Source organism: Phyllobates terribilis, unplaced genomic scaffold (assembly GCF_046119375.1).
Source record: "Phyllobates terribilis strain yellow unplaced genomic scaffold, ASM4611937v1 Scaffold_3__8_contigs__length_932513732, whole genome shotgun sequence".
In the NCBI taxonomy this organism is placed as follows: Eukaryota; Metazoa; Chordata; class Amphibia; order Anura; family Dendrobatidae; genus Phyllobates; species Phyllobates terribilis.
The window spans coordinates 59,742,228-59,763,750 of NW_027362763.1; the positions used below are offsets into that span (position 1 = coordinate 59,742,228).

At 44.2% G+C, this 21,523-nt stretch overlaps 1 protein-coding gene across 1 annotated transcript in view; it reads right to left on the reverse strand.

The window, feature by feature from the left end:
- Window positions 1–21,523, reverse strand: part of PAQR8 (progestin and adipoQ receptor family member 8) — a 60,599-nt gene that overhangs the window by 14,421 nt on the left and 24,655 nt on the right. The gene's annotated exons all lie outside the window — the stretch shown is intronic.

Here is a 21,523-nt window from a genome sequence, read left to right on the forward strand (position 1 = left end):
CCCTGCTTTTATGTATCCATTAAAAATGATGTACCTCCACCTACTTTGTTCATTGTCCCACCCCTGCTTATATGTATCCATTAAAAATTATGTAACTCCACCTACTTTGTTTATTGTCCCACCCCTACTTATATGTATCCATTAAAAATTATGTAACTCCACCTGCTTAGTTTATTGTCCCACCCCTGCTTATATGTATCCATTAAAAATTATGTAACTCCACCTACTTTGTTTATTGTCCCACCCCTGCTTATATGTATCCATTAAAAATGATGTAACTCCACCTACTTAGTTTATTGTCCCACCCCTGCTTATATGTATCCATTAAAAATTATGTAACTCCACCTACTTTGTCCATTGTCCCACCCCTGCTTACATTTATCTATACAAAATTAGTAATTCTACACACTCATTTTAACTGGAACTCTATCTGCTTATATTTATCATTCCAAGAATTATGTAACTCCACACACTTTTCCCCTTCAACACCCCTGCTTATATTTCTGTGTCCAAAATGGTAAGTTCATAAACTTTTTTCACTGCCCACCTCTGCTTACAATTATCAGTTAAAAATGATGTAACGCCACCTACTTTTTTCACTGCCCCACCCCTGCTTACATGTATCTGTCCAAAACTATGTAACACTGCACACTCTTTCTAACTGCTTCTCCTCCCCTTACATTGATCAGTCTGAAAATAATGTAACTCCACCTACTTTCTCTTTTTTTAACTATTAATATAGGTGTATCTTGGCATCTTTCTTTTTCACTCTCCTAATATGTATCTGTTGAAACTAATGCAACTGTCCCCATGTTTTCACAGTTCCTCCCCTGCTTACATTTATCTGTCCACTATCATGTTACTCCACCCAATCTTTTTTTTCTTTACTTCTTCACTTTCCCATACATTTATCAATCTATAATCATGTAACGTCACCCCCTTTTTGTTTACTACCCCATCCCTGCTTACATTTCTCTGTCCAAAATTTGTAACTCCTCCCACTCCTTCTAGCTGCTTTTATCTGTCTAATATCATGTCACTCCACCTATTCTTTTTTTTTTTTTTACTTCTTTACCTTCACCTACATTTATCAATCTAAAATCATGGAATTCAACCCACCTCTTTTGTTACTGCCCCGCCCCTGCTTACATTTCTCTATCCAAAATGGCAGAAGTTCCTAAACTTTTTTCGCTGCCCACCTCTGCTTACATTTATCTGTCCAAAATGATGAACTAATATAATTCAAAACGCTCTATTTGTCAGTTCAAAAAATAATGTAACTCCACCTTCTTTTTTTACTGCCCTGCCCCTGCTTACATTTATCTGTCCAAAATTTGTAGCTCCTCCCACTCTAACTCCTATCATGTTACTCTACCCAATCTTTTTTTTTTACTTTGCTTCCATTTACCAATCTAAAATCATGGAACTCCACCCACTTTTTTTACGGCCCCGCCCCTGCTTATCTTTTTCTGTCTAAAATTAAAGCAATGCAGCCCACTTTTGGAAGCGATCCATTCCAGCTGGCCTATAAGAGGAACAAATTGTGGTTGAAAAATTGTACCGAAGCCTCTACCCAGCTTAAAATGGCTGATAACAGGGAGTAATAGGTCACTTTCACTTGCACAATGAATAGAAAGCAGAAATGTTTTACTGTCCCTTTAATAAGTAACTTCCTCCTGTTTATGCAGGTTCATGAAGGTCCTACAGGAGATACAGGAGTGGTAGCTATAAAAGCAGCAGAAACTGGGTGGAGTGAACATCCTCAGGATTTCCAGAAATAGAAACAATCAGAGTCAATGTGCGAAAAAAAAAAAAAAAAAACATTAAGCAATTGCCAGTAAGCGATTGCCCAGTAGTGATGTTGCTCTAGTTCTGTGGAGCAATAGATTTGCATCATGCAATACTGGCCCTTTAAGGAGCGATGGGATATAATTCAGATAAACAGGAAAACCTGGATGAGATCTCTTGTGGGATTTGTACTGGTGTCCAGTGGCCACCAAACTTTCCCAGGTTCCTGACAGGCAAAGATAAAAAGTGGTGGGGGGGTTGTATCACTACGTAACTAGGAATATTACGTAAACCGGGCGTGACCGCTACATTCCTGGAAGTGATCGTTACAGCGAGCCAAACATTGCAGACATTGGGGGGAAATACTAAACTGTTACAAAGTAACAATGTATTTAAAGGGGAAGCGTCATCTGTTAAAATCCTAATAGGGAATATGGATCTTGCAGATTAAGATCTCCTTGCTTCCGTCTGCAAACCAGAAGGATTTCAGCTCTGGAGAACTCAGCGTGACCATATATTATATTGTTGCTTCATTGGCGTGATGATGACCACAAGCAGAATCCCAAATAAAAAAAACGCTAGTCAATATTGTTTTAGCAACAGGGAAAAAAAAAACTATGTAAAGTGAATGAACTCCTGCACTGATTTATTGCTGATCTTGTGTCTGTATGCAGCAAACAGAAAAAGCAAAGCTGCAGTGTAAAGCATAAGGGACTGAAAACCCCCCCCCCGAGACACAGCCTTGTTCTAGGTTCATAATAGTTTTGCTCAAATAGGAAGAAACCTGTCAATTATATTATGTCAGGTGGGGAAAAATGAAGGGGGCGCAGCAGACACCTTTCTCCGAATGCATAACATAACTGTAGACACAAGCCGGTGTTGATTCTACATTTTAGATTTACACATACCCCCTGTTAGGGCAGCACGAAACTACTTAAAAGTTAACTATAAGTGTGAAATTTCTAACTACCAGCAACCGCCACTAGGGGGAGCACACTGCATACAGATTTATAATGCTCCCATTGAAATCAATGGATGCAAAAAAAAAGATTTTGCAGAGAGCTCCCTCTACTGGTGAGGCAAGGCGACTTGTCTCATCTTCCAGGAGTTCAGGTGATTTCTTCAAGTTATAAAACATAGGTGGTAGACAAAATAAATGGTCTTTCGAGCCTTTTTGCTGGTCTTGTGCGATTTTTCTCGGACCCGGAGTTGCATTGAGATAAACCATTAGTGATTCCCCCGCATCCTTCTTCCGTTCTTGGCCACCTTATACGTGCGGAGGATACAGGACACCATCTGATAATAGGATACTGTGGGCTTCTGGGTCTCGTCACCCGTATGCAGCGCCGTCCCAACCCTCAGGTCTCATATAACCCCCCACTGCCGAATCTCCGATATCCCCTGACCTCCAGCTGACTGCAGCAGTAACGACGAGACAAGTCATGGGCACGAGATGATAGGGAGAGGAATGGAGGAGTGCAACCTGCTAATTATAACGCTATAGCATCACACATCTGACTAGCGGTAATTTCAGGGGATTGTGCACATTGATGTGCTTATTATAGGGGCATCCCGGCTTAGACCCCTAGAGGACTCATGGGTCACCCTGAACACAAGCTCCTTTTCTTCCAAGCCTCCCAAGACATGATTCCCCATTAACGGCCCCCAGATGCCAAGAAATGCCCATAAAATCTCCCAAAAGTGAACATTTATGAGGCCGGCGTTAGGGGCAGGCAAACTGGGCAAATGCCCAGGGCCTCCACCCACAAAAGGAACCTCCTGCTTCTGCAGCCCCTTTATGAATTGTACAGAGGGTGCACAGCATTCCTTCCAGACCCTGCCCATTTGTGATCAGTTAATCCTAAACTGTGATCAAACTTTTGTCCTTAGGGGACAATTTTTTTTTCTTACTTATATGCATGCATAAAAAAAAAATCATTTTTTGCAATCAGGTTTCACTACAAAAAAATTGCATCGTTTGCCTTCTATAGCCACTGTCTATTGCTGGCTGCAGAATGAGTTAACTGAGAAACCGTCCGTGAGCTCAATCTAGAATCGTTTCTAACTCTTTTATCTGTCTTTTTCTGAGCTCCTCTCAGCTGATTTTATGACTACAGACCACATCAAAGTTGAATATTCAGTGAACAAAGACAAACCGTGCAAAATTTTTAATGAAAACCAATTGCAAAATTTTATTTTATTTTTTTTTAAACCACAAATACATGCATTTAAATTAAATAAAAAGGAAATTAATTATCATTCTGGATATCAGCTACGGTCCATATAATTCCCCGTCAGTGATATTCTCATCATTCTCCCAATCTGCTGAACATTCCACTCTTGTTTACGTCTAGAATAACTGAACAAACCTAAGGGCGTGTTCACACTCTCACAGCTGAAAATTTGCTACAATTGTATCCAATTTAGACAAAACCCACCAGAAGCTTATATCTCTGATAGTTTGTTACAATGTGTCAGAACCCTACAAAACACATCAGTCCAGTTAGGATTCATTAATTCACAGAGGGAGGTCTGGACCGATCTACAGCTGTAACGAACCTTCAGCTGTGAGAAGTACTAGTGGTCTGTACAGGTTTTCAGCTTCTGTATATAATCATGAATGTTCTCATTCGCTGCCAGCAAGCAGAGATCTTGAAAATGAAAATAAATAGGAAAAAAACATCTTTTTACCCCAGAGTATTATAGTGTTTAATGAACATAATATGGTCACCATGTGCCCCGGAATAGTGGTGACTGCGGGTAGGTGCGAGGTGTGCTGTGTTTGTATTACACCGTGATAACAGCGCAGGAATGCCGCGCCGCAGGGCGGTGAGGGGAGATCTCTGCTGTAAGATATTTTTACACTGTGTGTTGCAATATGGGGGAGCTGTGGAAGCTGCACCTTGTGCCAGTTCAGTCTTACCTTCCATGGAGCCCTGTGTGCGGTACTTTGCATAAATGATGTACTGCCCTGCAGTGTACAAATATGCAAACCATACAGCGCCTAATTATATGTACAGAAGGTTATGGTGTCCAAAAAGCAAGTAAATATATTGATTAAGTTAGGTTTGAGGAAAGGGTTAGTGTTAGGGTTACGGTTAGGGCTAGTGCTAGAGTTAGCGTTAGGGTTTGGTTTAGGGCTATGGTTAGGGCTAGGATTATGTTTGGGGTTATTAGTAGGATTTGAGTTAGGACTAGAGGTAGTGCTAGGGTTAGATTTAGGGCTAGCGTTAGGGTCAGGACAAGGGTTAGATTTAGGAGTAAGAAGTAGATTAGAAAAACTCCAGCACCTTCTCCGTATCCATCAAAAGAGATGTAAAGTTAAAACGTCCATTTTATTAGTTCCATTAAAAAAGCGCCATATGTAAGGCAGGGCTAAAGGTCCTAAAGCTCTGCCTTACATATGGCGCTCTTTTAATGGAACTAATAAAATGGACGTTTTAACTTTACATCTCTTTTGATGGATACGGAGAAGGTGCTGGAGTTTTTCTAATCTACCTCTTACTGCTTCTCATCCCTGGATTTGTTACCAAGGATTTCCGTGCACCAGTGGACCCTTATGGCATATGCATGGTAGGCTGAAATTTTTCCTTTTTTTCCTTATATACCTGGTTAGATTTAGGGCTAGTGTTAGGGTTAGGACAAGGGTTAGTACTAGGGTTAGATTTAGGGCTAGCGTTAGGGTTAGGACAAAGGTTAGTGTTAGGTTTAGGGCTAGGGTTAGGTTTGGGGTTATTGTTAGGATTTGGGCTAGGTCTAGAGGTAGTGCTAGGATTTGGTTTAGGACTTGGGTTAGGGTTATGGTTAGAGATAGTGTTAGGGTTAGGACAAGGGTTAGTACTAGGGTTAGATTTAGGGCTAGCGTTAGGGTTAGGACAAGGGTTAGTACAAAGGTTAGATTTAGGGCTAGCGTTAGAGTTACGACAAGGGTGAGTATTAGGTTTAGGGTTAGGGCTAGGGTAAGGTTTGGGGTTATTGTTAGGATTTGGGTTAGGTCTGGAGGTAGTGCTAGGATTAGGTTTAGGACTAGGGTTAGTGTTACTGTTGGGGCTAGTGTTAGGGTAAGGGTTATCGCTAAGGTTAGGACCAGAGTTAGTGGTAGGGTTAGGTTTAGAGCTAGCGTTAGGGTTAGGACAAGGGTTAGTTTTAGGGTTAGGTTTGGGGTTATTGTTAGGATTTGGGTTAGGTCTAGAAGTAGTGGTAGGATTAGGTTTCGGACTAGGGTTAGTGTTACAGTTAGGACTAGTGTTAGGGTTAGGGTAAGGGTTATCGCTAAGGTTAGGACCAGAGTTAGTGATAGGGTTAGGTTTAGAGCTAGCGTTAGGATTAGGACAAGGGTTAGTTTTAGGGTTAGGTTTGGGGTTATTGTTAGGATTTGGGTTAGGTCTAGAAGTAGTGGTAGGATTAGGTTTCGGACTAGGGTTAGTGTTACAGTTAGGACTAGTGTTAGGGTTAGGGTAAGGGTTATCGCTAAGGTTAAGACCAGAGTTAGTGATAGGGTTAGGTTTGAGGTTATATTAAAACAAACATAATACAAATATAATAACAAAGATAAAAATATATATATCATACAATATGTAACTCTTTATTTTTAAAATTTTAGCCCAGATTTCAGCAAGAAGCATAAAAAAATAGAAGCAAAGGGCGAACTATACAGCCACGTTTTCTCACAATACATCTGCTCGGTGCACCATGGGATCAGTACTGGACCAGTGGAAGAGGCACAGGGAGCTAACTATGCACCGGTCAGAGAGTGCAAAATACTTTCCTTCCCCAGGTACTGGCAACCCTACCGGCATCACTGGGCACATGGCAGGCTGGGGACCTATTACAGATTTTGCTTTGGGCCCAGGCGGTCTCCACCCTTGGGCATGTGCCAGGGTAAACTAAGGGCAGATACTTTTAGAGACTTCCCTCCCGGCTCCGCACACAGGTCACCTCCCCAGAAACTGACAGTACAGCAATGTGATCTCAGGGCCGGGCCGGGAACAAAGGGAATTTCTCGAAAGAAGTTTGGTGTGAACGGCTGCCAGGCGACCATTGTCTCTGCCCTCGCCAGACATGATCCAGCAGGTTCTCCTGTTATGTCACCGACAATGGATTCCAATCCACCATCACAAGTGGTATTTAACCCTTCTCATTCCAAAGACGTCAATATCTCAGATATACGTGAAAGATCTTTCTCTACGAGCCATTCAGTAATCCGGGAAAGCTGAGTGACAACCTCTGCGAGAGCTGTTCTGGGGGTTATAAATCAGGTGTCACCCAGCTTTCCCAGAAACAGATACAGACAAGAATTTTGGCTTTATTAACAGATCCCCAATCATTTATTATCCAGCTTTTCCAATCTCCTGAATGTCAAATTTCCTTCATTATACATTGATATACATCCCATTGCAGCGTGGTTACATAACTTGCTGGGTGGGAAAGTTAGGTGCCAGTCTTTGCAGGATCAGTGATAGTGATGATATTGGTTGTCACCCAGCTTTCCCAGAGTCCTGAATGGTTATAGATAGCTGGTCATTAGAGGAGTATTATAAAGCTGGATGACAGCCTCTTTGAAAGCTCTGATATTTATTATATCACTTGTCTAGATTTATAGTGACAAGTATCATTTAATAAATAGCCAGGGAAGCCATTCCGGAGTCTAGGAAAGCTGACAACCCCGGTACCAGACATTCTGATTGTTGTCACCCAGCTTTCCTAGAAATGTGATTACAGCTCATATCACCCAGCTTTTCCTAGCTCCTGGGTGTCATATCTGGGTAGACACACGATGATACGAGAGAAGAAGAAATATCACAATGTGAGGAAAGTGACAATTTGCTCAGGAGTCTGGGAAAGCTGGGTGACAACCTCTGTAGGAACCATTTTGGTGATAATTTTCATTGTCATCCATCTTTTTTAGAGTCCAGAATGCCCCATTATGCAGACAAGGGGATGGATTATGGACTGATAAGTTTCTTAGAAATGCAGGAAAGCTGGGTAATAATATCCTATTACTTGCCACACAGCTTTCCCAGGAGCAGATAAACCACATTTATGTAAAAAGAAGTGATATATAAAGTTTAATCTCCAGTGCCCCAACAGGGCATTGCATACCCCCACAACTACACACCAGGGGGAAGCTCTGCCACATCGGAGGAGTAAACACCATGTGACGCTTGAGGGGCCCCTGCTGCAGATTTCGCATTAGGGCCCAAAAGCTTCAAGTTACGTCTGCGGGAAAGACTGGAGGGCAGCAATGGGTTAAGCTTAGTCTGTAGTGTCCCCAGGGGGCGTCCTTGAGCAGCCTGTGTGATTACAGCATGGAGCCCCTGAGGATGCCGGTCCCATCGCTGCTCGCACATAAACACCACGGCTGTAACTCTGCCCCCGCTACACGATAAAACACCAACCGCCACAACAAAGGAGCCGTCATATGGAGGAGCGCTGGTGGGCGACTTCTACCTGCCATCATCGCCCTAATACCTGGTAATCGGCCATCGTCGCCCTACCACCTGGTAATCGGCCATCGTTGCCCCTATACCTGGTAATCGTCTGTCATCGCCCTAATACCTGGTAACAGGCCGTCATCGCCCTAATACCTGGTAATCGGCCATCGTCGCCCTAACACCTGGTAATCGGCCATTGTTGCCCCTATACCTGATAATCGGCCGTCATCACCCCAATACCTGGTAATGGGCCGTCATCGCCCCAATACCTGGTAATGGGCCGTCATCACCCTAATACCTGGTAATAGGCCGTCATTGCCCTAATACCTGGTAATTGGCCATCATCACCCCAATACCTGGTAATGGGCCATCATCGCCACAATACCTGGTAATGGGCAGTCATCGCCCCAATACCTGGTAATAGGCCGTCATCGCCTTAATACCTGGTAATAGGCCGTCATCGCCCTAATACCAGGTAATAGGCCGTCATCGCCCCAATACCTGGTAATGGGCCATCATCGTCACAATACCTGGTAATAGGTCGACATCGCCACAATACCTGGTAATGGGCCGTCATCACCTTAATACCTGGTAATAGGTCGTCATCGCCACAATACCTGGTAATGGGCCGTCATCGCCACAATACCTGGTAATGGGCCGTCATCACCTTAATACCTGGTAATAGGCCGTCATCACCTTAATACCTGGTAATAGGTCGTCATCGCCCTAAAACCTGGTAATAGGCCGTCATCACCTTAATACCTGGTAATGGGCCGTCATCGCCCCAATAACTGGTAATGGGCCGTCATCGCCCCAATAACTGGTAATGGGCCGTCATCGCCCTAATACCTGGTAATCGGCCATCGTCGCCCTAACACCTGGTAATCGGCCATCGTTGCCTCTATACCTGGTAATCAGCCGTCATCGCCCCAATACCTGGTAATGGGCCGTCATTGCCCTAATACCTGGTAATAGGCCGTCATCGTCCTAATACCTGGTAATCGGCCATCATCACCCCAATGCCGGGTAATCGGGTCTACGGTGCCCTTTCTTGTTTCCTATGACCACAAACAAGCAAATATAGGGAATAGGGCGGCCAAAATGATCATTAGGCATTGTTGGTTGCCCAAAAAATACCAGAAGTGACCCTGATAGCAGAACGAGGGCATTTTACAGGGTTGTCCTATATTTGTCACATATTTGCCCAGACACTCATTTACAAACACTGGGACACACTTAAAGGGAATGAACCATAAGAAAGTGACTTATTCTTTAAATCGTTTTTTTCCTGTTAATTGTATTTTTAAACAATTTTTGGCAATTTTTTTTCATATCACAAACTTTATTAAAAAAAAAAAATTAGGAATACTGTCATTTTCACACTGGCCATTGGGGTTTTTATTTTTATTTTTTAGACTCACACTTCCTGTTCTTTCAAGAAGAGTTTTCAGCAGTTTCTTTATCAGCAGAGGCATTGCACCTCTATACACAGCTGATAATACTGGAACCACCAATCACAATAGGAGATGTCACAGCTCACCTTCTCCCTCTTCCTGCACAATGACATTTGCACACAGTAAATTGACACTTTAATACCAAAGATAGTGTCGGGATCTGACCATTGTGGTTAATATTTAAAGTATAAAAAGAAATGTGAAAATTGCAATATTTATTTTTAATAAAGATTGCAATATGTAGAAAAATAATTATCAATTTAAAAAAAAATACATGTAACACAAAAACCTGACTTAAACAATACATCATTTTCTGATGACACATTCCCTTTAAGGGAAAGATGGGAAGTCAGCCTCATCAACCTGCAACGCCGGTTATGTATAATTTATTTTTTTTGAGCCGGGTCTTGGGTGTGAAATATGGGGTCTGTTCTTGGGCCTAAATTATGGGGTTTGACATGGGATCTGAAATGTATGGTCTGGTCTTGGGTTTAAAGTATGGGGTTTACACTATGTTTCTGGTCTTGGATCTGAAGTATGGGGCCTGGTCTTGGATCTGAAGTATGGGGCCTGGTCTTGGATCTGAAGTATGGGGTCTGGTCTTGCATCTGAAGTATGGGGTCTGATCTGGGATCTGAAGTATGGGGTCTGGTCTTGGATCTGAAGTATGGGGTCTGGTCTTGGATCTGAAGTATGGGGTCTGATCTGGGATCTGAAGTATGGGGTCTGGTCTTGGATCTGAAGTATGGGGTCTGATCTGGGATCTGAAGTATGGGGTCTGATCTGGGATCTGAAGTATGGGGTCTGGTCTTGGATCTAAAGTATGGGGCCTGGTCTTGGATCTAAAGTATGGGGCCTGGTCTTGGATCTGAAGTATGGGGTCTGGTCTTGGATCTGAAGTATGGGGTCTGATCTGGGATCTGAAGTATGGGGTCTGGTCTTGGATCTGAAGTATGGGGTCTGATCTGGGATCTGAAGTATGGGGTCTGGTCTTGGATCTGAAGTATGGGGTCTGGTCTTGGATCTGAAGTATGGGGTCTGGTCTTGGATCTGAAGTATGGGGTCTGGTCTTGGATCTGAAGTATGGGGTCTGATCTGGGATCTGAAGTATGGGGTCTGGTCTTGGATCTGAAGTATGGGGTCTGATCTGGGATCTGAAGTATGGGGTCTGGTCTTGGATCTGAAGTATGGGGTCTGGTCTTGGATCTGAAGTATGGGGTCTGGTCTTGGATGTGAAGTATGGGGTCTGGTCTTGGATGTGAAGTATGGGGTCTGATCTTGGATGTGAAGTATGGGGTCTGATCTTGGATCTGAAGTATGGGGCCTGGTCTTGAGTCTGAAGTATGGGGCCTGGTCTTGAGTCTGAAGTATGGGGCCTGGTCTTGAGTCTGAAGTATGGGGTCTGGTCTTGAGTCTGAAGTATGGGTTCTGGTCTTGGATCTGAAGTATGGGGCCTGGTCTTGAGTCTGAAGTATGGGGTCTGGTCTTGAGTCTGAAGTATGGGGTCTGGTCTTGAGTCTGAAGTATGGGGTCTGGTCTTGGATGTGAAGTATGGGGTCTGGTCTTGAATGTGAAGTACGGGGCCTGGTCTGGAGTCTAAAGTATGTTGTCTGATTTGGGATCTGAAGTACGGAGCCTGGATTTTTTTTGCTAGCAAAGCCCACCCCAAAGCAACAAACTCCACCCTCATGAGAAGCCAAACTCAGCCAAAGTGGAGGTGTCCATAGAAAAAAAATGTCTGTCCTATACAGGCCATCAAGGGAGTAACACTAGTAAGTGCAGAACATAACAGGTCCCTCTGTCCCTTGGGAAAAGTACAATAAATGATGCGTAATTTTGGGGGGTCCTCTTGCTAATTTTGCACTGGGGTCTAGGAGTTCTTTACATGAATTTGTAATACTGACCCCTGCAGGATGGTAAAAGCTATGACACCTCTAAGGAATAAAAGATGATAAAATCTTGTTATTTTCTTATTGAATATTTCTATTATATTTAATAAAATGTCATTTTATTCACAGGAGATGACGTGACTGGCGGGGGCGACTCGTCCCAGCGTGTTCTGCTGTCTGCTACACAGAGAAGATGACAAACTGGACTGACATTTCGGCACCGCGGTGATGTCATGGGACATTTACAATCAAACAATGGGGTATTGTATCGAGCCTCTCGCTGAAACAGTAATGCAAAAGAGTCTCTGGAAAACACGACAAAGGCAAAGCAGAGAGGTGAAAAGTCTTCAATTGGGAATTAAACCAAGAAATCTTCACAATGTAATGGTTGATACATTTGGAAGCTGCTGAGCATAAAATATAATCAATTTGTTGCTCCCTTTTCAAAAAGTTGGGGAGTCTGACCGAGACAGGAGGAAAAACGCCAACTACGAGCTGCGCAAAAAGTTTTACAAACTTTCAATCGGTTCTACTCAAGGAAAACGGCTGTAAACTGCTTGATGAATTGGCCCGTATGGCTGCAAAAGAAAAAGAAAATATGAAAGAAAAAAAAAAAGGATCGAGAACTGAAAACCTCTTGGAAAAATTCATGGATTTTTTTACATGAATTTTTCAAAATTAGATTTTTCCACACCTTTAGTGTCTATGGAACACAATCTTTTAGACTTGAATGAGCCGTATGACTGGGTTCATACGTCGCATATTTGGGGTCGGTTTTTATTTTTTTCTTTGAGCTGATTTTCTGCGCTTAAAATCCGCAGTATTTTATTGTATCGGTTAAGTGGACGAGTTTTCACTGTAATCTCATCAATCCGCTGCGGTATTTTTTTGTGCAGAATTCACATGGGAATCGTTTTTTGTTCCCTTTTTTTTTTTTTTAAATACACAACTTGTCAATTCTTTGCACAGAATCATTGCGGATTTTATTTTTTGCAATGGAAAGGGTAAAATCTACATCAAATCTCCCGGTAACATGCAGATTCTGCTGAGTAAAAGCTGCAGAAAAATCCACATCAAATAGGCAGCATATGAACAGAGCCTAGCTTTGAAAAAATATTCTAGCCATGCTGATCAAAGAAGAAAGAATTATACCCACCATGGAAATCTTTTCCTCGCTCCATCAGACAGCAAGTGATGTCGTCCCAACCACCAGTCTCTGGTCATCGATTCCAATCTTACCGAGGAGGGAGCATATTTTTCGGTTGGGTATAGCTTCTTATCTTCTTTTTTTTAGCATGGTTCCCAATTGCAAAATTTTTAAAAAATGACTACACTATGTCCTCCCCAATTGTCCCTCTTACTGCACATACGAGATATATTCTTGTTCTAAACCAAGGATGTCAAACTCAAATACACAGAGAACCATAATGAAAAACTTGGACAAAGTATCAGGCCAACCAGTATACAGTATAATGGGACCCTCAAAGTCTTCCATACAGTATAATGGGACCCTCAAAGTCCTCCATTCAGAATAAATGGGCCCCACATAGTCCTTCATACAGAATAATGGGCCCATATAGGGGTGGTGGTTCTGGTGTCGGGGGCCAAATAAAACCACCCTGTGGGCCAGATTTGACCCACAGAACAGAGTTTGATATGTATGTTCTAAACTCTTTGTATTTTTTTCCCCAAAACAACATGCTTCTGCATGCAGTGCTTTGCTACTTCCTGCTGATTTTGTGAAAGGGGATCCAAAGCAAGCCTGTGCAGCAGAGAGGCAGTCTACTGTAAAACAAATAACACTTGTTATAGCTATGCATAATGAAATGGTGCTAGACAACCTGAACTCCTTCAGCTCGCTGAATACTTTACGTGACAAATGATTTTTCCTGATTATTGCTGACAACATTGTATCCACAACAGTAACAGTACTCGTCTACTGAACGCTGAGCTCCTAGGGTCTATGTAAAAGCGTGGACTGACTGACACAATGCACTGATGGATACCATGCACTGTCTCAGTTGATACTTTGTGTGTATGGTGACCGCAGAGTCAATATTCAGAAAACACGTCCTTGTCATTGTCATGAGGGACTTATTAGCGGGATAATTACACTTTATCTCCTGTCAAAGTTGAGCCACCCGAGAGATGAAGGTGTCTCGACCATTGTCCGTGGCATCAGAGGTAACTCCACCCAAATTACAGAATTCCAATATTGTCACAATATATCTCGTTTTTGATCTGGTTCTGCTGGTTTCTAATTTGATAAATGAACTTTCCTCCCACTTGTCATCTAACTCGCTCTACGACAACTGACAATCCGGCTTCCGTCCTCACCATTCTACTGAAACTGCCCTGAACAAAATTACTAACGACTTACTTACAGCCAAAGCTAACAGACAATTCTCTATACTCCGACTTCTTGACCTCTACCTTTGACAGATGACAACTGCCTCCTACTACAGATCCTTTCTTCTTTCCTCGGTATAACAGACCTAGCCCTCTCTTCGATCTCCTCATACCTGCACATTTAGCATCTCCTACTCCCACACTACCTCCTCATCCCGTCCTCTCTCTGTTGGAGTCCCTCAAGGCTCTATCTTAGGACCCCTACTCTTCTCCATCTATACCCTTGACACGAGACAACCCATAAAGTCCCATGACTTCCAGTACCATCTGTACGCTGATGACACCCAGATCTACCTCTGTGGCCCAGACATAACCTCTCTGCTGTCCAGAATCCCAGCATGTCTATCAGCCATATCCTCCTTCTTCTCCTCCTGCTACCTCAAGCTCAATGTGGACAAATCTGAACTCATTATCTTTCCTCCATCTCACGTATCTTCCCTACCTGATCTATCTATCACAATAAATGACAACACAATTTCCCCTGTACCGACATTCCGCTGCCTCGGAGTAACCCTTGACTCTGCCCTGTCCTTCATGCCGCACATCCAAACTCTGGCCACCTCCTGTCGCCTCCAGCTCAAACATATCTCCAGAATCCGCCCTTTCCTCAACCTACTAAAATGCTTGTGCACGCCCTCATCATCTCCCACCTTGACTGCTGCAACATCCTCCTTTGTGGCCTCCCTGCTAACACTCTCACACCTCTCCAGTTTGTTCTTAACTATGACTAGTTCATCACTCTCCTCGCTACTCCTCCTCTTGTCAACCCGCATGCGGAAATGCATGTGAAGAACGCTTCACATCCGCATGTCCCTGGCAGGAAAACGCATGTACAATCCGCATGTACAATCCGCATGTACAATCCGCATGTACAATCCGCATGTACAATCCGCATGTACAATCTGCATGTACAATCCGCATGCGTTTTTTCTGCCAGGGAGATGCAGAAATGCTCAGGAAAAATCCGGAGCATTTCTGCATCGTGGGCACATAGCCTAACTCATTTTTTTTACAATGTAATAATAATTGTTTGATTTGCATCCTCGGTCAAAGTAAATAACCTTACAATTGTCTCTGGCCTTGTCCTCATCCATATGGGTGTGTCTATCTTGGATCTATGGGGTGTGTCTATCTCTAAATGAGTCTAGAGGATGTCTGTCTCTAAATTAGGCGTGTCTATCTCTGAGTCTAGAGGATGTGTCTGTCTATGAGTCTATTGGGTGTGGCAGTCTCTAAATGAGTCTACAGAGTGTTTCTATCTCTAAATGGGTCCAGGGGGTGTGTCTATCGCTGACTCTAGAGGGTGTGTGTCTATCTCTAAATGAGTCTAGGGGTGTGTGTCTTTCTCTGAGTCTAGGGGGTGTGTCTATCTCTGAGTCTAGAGGGTGTGTCTATCTCTAAATGAGTCTAGGGGGTGTGTCTATATCTAAATGAGTCTAAGGGGTGTGTCTACCTGAGTCTAGAGGGTGTGTCTATATCTAAATGAGTCTAGGGTGTGTGTCTATCTCTGACTCTAGAGGCTGCGTCTATCTCTGACTCTAGAGGGTGTGTCTATCTCTGACTCTATAGGGTGTGTCTATCTCTGACTCTAGAGGGTGTGTCTATTTCTAACTCTAGAGGGTGTGTGTCTATCTCTGACTCTAGAGGGTGTGTCCATCTCTGACTCTAGAGGGTGTGTCTATCTCTGACTCTAGAGGGTGTGTCTATCTCTGACTCTAGAGGGTGTGTCCATCTCTGACTCTAGAGGGTGTGTCCATCTCTGACTCTAGAGGGTGTGTCCATCTCTGACTCTAGAGGGTGTGTCTATCTCTGACTCTAGGGGGTGTGTGTCTATCTCTGACTCTAGAGGGCGTGTCTATCTCTAATTGAGTCTAGGGGGTGTGTATCTCTAAATGAGTCTAGAGGGTGTGTCTATCTGTGACTCAAGAGGGTGTGTCTATCTCTGATTCTAGAGGGTGTGTGTCTATCTCTGAGTCTAGTGGGTGTGTCTATCTCTAAATGAGTCTAGGGGGTGTGTATCTCTAAATAAGTTTAGGGGGTGTGTATCTCTAAATGAGTCTAGAGGGTGTGTCTATCTCTAAATGATTCTATCTGTGAGTCCAAAGCCGGTCATACACATTTGATGACCATCGGCCAAACGATGCTTCAGACGATCTTTTGGCTGACAGAGATCTCACCCGGCTCTCCCCTAAACAGGAACGCTCGTGCTTCTGTGATCTATATGAGAAAATCACCCACATCACTGCCAGCAGCTTATCTCCAAGAGAACAATGTGACTGTCAGTCAGTAATTAGACATTCCCAATCGACATCCTCCCCGATGATCAGTCAGCCGACACCCCCATACATAGAATGTCAGCTGAAGTTCTCGATATCAGTAGGTTTGGCCAACATTAATTAGTCTAATTTGTATGGTGGTCTTAAGGCGTGACTCTTTCTAAATGAGTCAATGGGGTGTGTCCATCTCTAAATGAGTCAATGGGGTGTGCCTATGTCTTAATGAGTCCATGGGGTGGATCTTTGATACCTTTTTATTAATGACATTCATGGCTGCTCAGAGTTTACACAATAGACTAATCAGCTGTTGGTATATAGAGGGAGACACTAAATTATACATATTGGGGCAGAGGACTAGATAGCAGTGGCGCAAAGTCACATAGAGCGGAATGCTGTATATGTATATATATATATACAGTACAGACCAAAAGTTTGGACACACCTCATTTAAAGATTTTTCTGTATTTTCATGACTTTGAAAATTGTACATTCACACTGAAGGCATCAAAACTATGAATTAACAGATGTGGAATTATAAACTTAACAAAAAAGTGTGAAACAGCTGAAAATATGTCTTACATCCTAGGTTCTTCAAAGTAGCCACCTTTTGCTTTGATGACTGCTTTGCACACTCTTGGCATTCTCTTGATGAGCTTCAAGAGGTAGTCACCGGAAATGGTCTTCCAACAATCTTGAAGGAGTTCCCAGAGATGCTTAGCACTTGTTGGCCCTTTTGCCTTCACTCTGCGGTCCAGCTCACCCCAAACCATCTCGATTGGGTTCAGGTCTGGTGACTGTGGAGGCCAGGTCATCTGGCGTAGCACCCCATCACTCTCCTTCTTGGTCAAATAGCCCTTACACAGCCTGGAGGTGTGTTTGGGGTCATTGTCCTGTTGAAAAATAAATGATGGTCCAACTAAACGCAAACCGGATGGAATAGCATGCCGCTGCAAGATGCTGTGGTAGCCATGCTGGTTCAGTATGCCTTCAATTTTGAATAAATCCCCAACAGTGTCACCAGCAAAGCACACCCACACCATCACACCTACTCCTCCATGCTTCACGGTGGAAACCAGTCATGTAGAGTCCATCCGTTCACCTTTTCTGCGTCGCACAAAGACACGGTGGTTGGAAGCAAAGATCTCAAATTTGGACTCATCAGACCAAAGCACAGATTTCCACTGGTCTAATGTCCATTCCTTGTGTTCTTTAGCCCAAACAAGTCTCTTCTGCTTGTTGCCTGTGACGCGCCCCCTGGGCCGTGTGTGTGTGGGGATACCCGGAACCGGATCTTTTGTGGATGCTGGGGGTTGTAGTCCTTGCGTGGCGGGGACCCGGTCCATGCCCAGGGCGGTCAAATCAAATGGCAGTCTATATGCTGAATGTCCGACTACGCCACCCGTGGATTGCGGTCAGAGTGAACCGCCGCTGCAGGGCAGACCGCTGAGGCTGGTGCTGTGGGTGCAGCAGAGGATAGTATAACTCCCCACGGGAGGAGTATAGCCTCAGGGCAGTAAATAGGGATATTGGTGGTGATGGTGCGCGGGAGCAGCAGTAACCACACGGAGACGGTCATGCAATTCAGGGTCTTTACTGTTGGTGGTATTAAGGGACCTGTCCAGAATACAGGTTAACCATGGAGGCCTGGTCAGTCTGAGAGCAACTGGGAAATCCCGCTGGTCAGGGGGAGTTTGTAGGCCTACCGTGCCGACTTCACTCTTTCTTGGCTATCCTGCTGTAGTGTAGTGGTAGCCCACGTCTCTGAATGTACCGTGTTGTTCTCGCCCGTATGACTGGCGACTCGGGCCTTCCGTACCTCTCACCCCTCCGGGGCAGTAGTGGTCCCTCTCGTGTGGCTGAGCCTCCGGGCTTCCTTGGGCCAAAGGACTTGAAGTCCCCTGCATGGTGGTTTTCTGCTGCTGGGCTTATAACGCTCACAGCCTCGGACTCCAGTGTCCGGCTTTGTAAGTCTCTAGCCAGGACGAGCTCTGCTAGCTCCCCTCCTGGCCTCGTGTTCCTCCTCTGCCTACAGGGACTCCTCAGCCTGCGGCTGACCTGTCCCTATCTGCAACTTCACTGGAACCCTGTCTGGAACTTGTCTCTCTAACCCCGCCCCAGATCCAGTTTATAAAGGGCAGATTTCTCCGCTTCCTGGACTGAGGCAGGAGGTGCTGCATGCTAATTGTCCCCAACCAGGGAACCTCCCACCTGCTCTCAGACATGACATTGCTGCCACTGTGGCGACCAGACCTGGGGTGCCACACCTGTCCTGAGCAGTGGTTTCCTAGCTGCTATTTTACCATGAAGGCCTGCTGCACAAAGTTTCCTCTTAACAGTTGTTGAAGAGATGTGTCTGCTGCTAGAACTCTGTGTGGCACTGACCTGGTCTCTAATCTGAGCTGCTGTTAACCTGCGATTTCTGAGGTTGGTGACTCGGATAAACTTATCCTCAGAAGCAGAGGTGACTCTTGGTCTTCCTTTCCTGGGGCGGTCCTCATGTGAGCCAGTTTCTTTGTAGCGCTTGATGGTTTTTGCAACTGCACTTGGGGACACTTTCAAAGTTTACCCAATTTTTCGGACTGACTGACCTTCATTTCTTAAAGTAATGATGGCCACTCGTTTTTCTTTACTTAGCTGCTTTTTTCTTGCTATAATACAAATTCTAACAGTCTATTCAGTAGGACTATCCGCTGTGTATCCACCAGACTTCTGCACAGCACAACTGATGGTCCCAACCTCATTTATAAGGCAAGAAATCCCACTTATTAAACCTGACAGGGCACACCTGTGAAGTGAAAACCATTTCCGGTGACTACCTCTTGAAGCTCATCAAGAGAATGCCAAGAGTGTGCAAAGCAGTCATCAAAGCAAAAGGTGGCTACTTTGAAGAACCTAGAATATAAGACATATTTTCAGTTGTTTCACACTTTTTTGTTAAGTATATAATTCCACATGTGTTAATTCATAGTTTTGATGCCTTCAGTGTGAATGTACAATTTTCATAGTCAGGAAAATACAGAAAAATCTTTAAATGTGAAGGTGTGTCCAAACTTTTGGTCTGTACTGTATACATTATCCTGACATTCTGTATGAATGTGGTTCCTGCAGATGTGGTTCTTGGTGGTGTCCCCCCCGATCACAACATACCGCCATGTACTGCACTTGTGGCGCCCGGTATAAAAGACTTCCTTTGATTCCTTTTAAAAACAATGGCGCCCGGCCGGGGTTGTCACAGCAACTTCACAACTGTCACTTCAAAGGTGGATGTTACAGAGGAGCCAGAAAGGGACGTGAGTTAATTAGGAGCGGGGGACGTGTATTCGGTGATGTGACTGCGGCTGCTGACAGGGGAAGCCTTGTTTGATGTGAGACTCAGGGAAGACTATGTTATATCACAGCATGGGTCCCGGGCCTGATGGGTGCTGACGGCTGGCGGTGCATAATACAGCACAGTTCAGGAGGATCCCTTTAAATTCTAGCATCTATTTTAGAGCCTCAAACACAAGACTTGAAGCGTGCATTAACCAAACCTATTAAAGGGACACTCCGGACATAACTGATATTATGCATGAACTGACGGGAAGGATTCAAGAAAGACAATCAGACACAATTCTGGCAAATTTGGGGCATCGTAGACCGAAAGAGAGTAGGGTTTATGCAAACTCAGTGGCGTACCGCCAATGGCGGCAGGCCACGCGACTTCTATGGGGCCCGTGAGCCGGGGGGCTCGAAGTCAGCGCCCGCATTGGGCCCCCACTGCATCAGGCTCTCTCCTCATCGGGCTTCCCCCCCGCACAGCCAGCAGCTCCGCCATAACCTGCATTCTACTGTATTTTGCCCTATGGGGATCTCACTATACTGTATGGAGGACCATGAGGGCCACATTATATTGAATGGAGGACCTTGAGGGTGCAATATATTGCGTGGAGGACCATGGGGGTGCATTATATTGTGTGGAGGACTATGGGGGCTGCATTATATTGCGTGGAGGACCATATGGGGTGCATTATATTGCGTGGAGGACCATGGGGGGTGCATTATATTGCATGGAGGACCTTGGGGGCTGCATTATATTGCGTGGAGGACCATATGGGGTGCATTATATAGCGTGGAGGACCATGGGGGTTGCATTATATTGCGTGGAGGACCATGGGGGTGCATTATACTATATGGAAGGCTATGTGGGGCCAATATAATATTTGGAGGGTTATGTGGGGCCATTATAATATTTGGAGGGTTACGTGGGGACATTATAATATTTGGAGGGTTATGTGGGGTCATTACACTGTGCAAGCAATTATACGGTGTGAAGGTTTGTGTGGGGTCCTTCATACTGTTTGGAGGGCTGTGTGGGGGCCATCTTGCTGTTTGGAGGGCTAGTGCGGACCCTTATACTGTATGTAGGCCCATTATACTGCATGGAAGGCTATGTTGGGGTCATAGTTGGGGGATCATACTGTGTTGGGGTCACTACACTTTGCGTCGAGAGTTGAGGTGGGGAAAAGTAGGGTCATTATATTGTGCATGTGGATAAATTCACAATGGGGGTATCATACTGTATTTGGTGGGCACTTTTGTTTGTAGGGCAGCTCAGTGGTTAGCACTGCAGCCTTGCAGCTCTGGGGTCCTGGGTTGAAATCCCACCAAGGACAACATCTGCAAGGAGTTCCTATGTTCTCCCTGTGTGTGGATTTCTTCCAGGTTCTCCAGTTTCCTTCCACATACTGATAGGGAATGTACACTGTGTGCAGAATTATTAGGCAAGTTGTATTTTAGAGGATTATTTTTATTATTGATCAACAACTATGTTCTCAATCAACCCAAAATACTCATAAATATCCAAGCTTAATATTTTTGGAAGTTGGAGTGTTTTTTTAGATTTGGCTATCTTAGGAGGATATCTGTTTGTGCAGGTAACTATTACTGTGCAGAATTATTAGGCAACTTAATAAAAACCAAATATAATCCCATCTCACTTGTTTATTTTCACCAGGTAAACCAATATCAGTGCACAAAATTTAGAAATAAACATTTCTGACATGCAAAAACCAAAACCAAAAAAATTAGTGATGAATATAGCCACCTTTCTTTATGATGACACTCAACAGCCTTCCATCCATAGATCCTGTCAGTTGCTTGATCTGTTTTCGATCAACATTGCATGCAGCAGCCACCATAGCTCCCAGACACTGTTCCCAGAGGTGTACTGTTTTCCCTCCCTGTAGATCTCACATTTTATGATGGACCACAGGTTCTCTATGGGTTTAAGATCA